This window comes from Dendroctonus ponderosae, unplaced genomic scaffold (genome assembly GCF_020466585.1).
Source record: "Dendroctonus ponderosae isolate FM_Combo_2020 unplaced genomic scaffold, Dpon_F_20191213v2 Dpon_F_20191213_10, whole genome shotgun sequence".
Taxonomy (NCBI): domain Eukaryota; kingdom Metazoa; phylum Arthropoda; class Insecta; order Coleoptera; family Curculionidae; genus Dendroctonus; species Dendroctonus ponderosae.
Genome location: NW_026017111.1, coordinates 7,765,555 through 7,766,430, shown reverse-complemented (window position 1 = coordinate 7,766,430; position 876 = coordinate 7,765,555).

Below are 876 nucleotides of genomic sequence, written 5' to 3'. Positions count from 1 at the left end.
ATTAAAATGTCTAAAATCTTMATTTTTTAAGTGCATTTAAACAGTCATATCTCTACCTCTTTATCGTCCAACCTGTGAGTCTGATGGCGATTGCGCCATATAATTGCTTTAATGTGCAAAAAATTAATTGCGGGATAAACAACCCATATTTATTTTTCTGAAGTAGCGTATACAAGAATTTCGAACACGCTGTGGTCTTTACTCGCGAATTAAGGACAATTCTAACCTCAATCAACAATTCACCAAACCTAAAAATTAACAGCTGATAGCTTAGAGTCTGAGGATGCGTATTGAAGTGATCGTATTCCTACGTTACTACTTAATACTTGTTCCTATGTGTCTGGAATCCGAGCATCAATTGTCGTCCAATATCTTCCTGGAACCACTCTCTTCGCCCTTTGTTGGCGTGAGTTCTTTCAGCTTCTGCTGTATTACTGTAGCATTTCCCCTGAACTAATCGCATATTCGTAATTTCGTGTAAGAAAATTCAAAGTAAGTCCCAGTTTGACAAATTATTGTTATTGTTGACAAGGGCTATCTAGCTGTAACTATCTGTTGATGACAAAAAACATCATTGCCGCTTTGATTTTTTATCAAAAATTTTTAGAAGAGAMCTTTTTAATATAAAAAATTTTCGTAATTTGAAGTAAAGATCGTAATTTTTCTTAATGCTTAAGTATTCCAATATGCTACCAATTAAACATGGGACACTTTCAAAATAATGCTTAATAACAAAGTTTTTAAGTTAATAACAAGCTTCGAGAWATTATCGAACAAAAAATTCAATATTTTTCTCGTACCTTCCAAGTGAGCCCCTATTACCCGTTAAAAGGAATGACGCCAATTTTAAATCACCTTGTATACACAATTCCACTT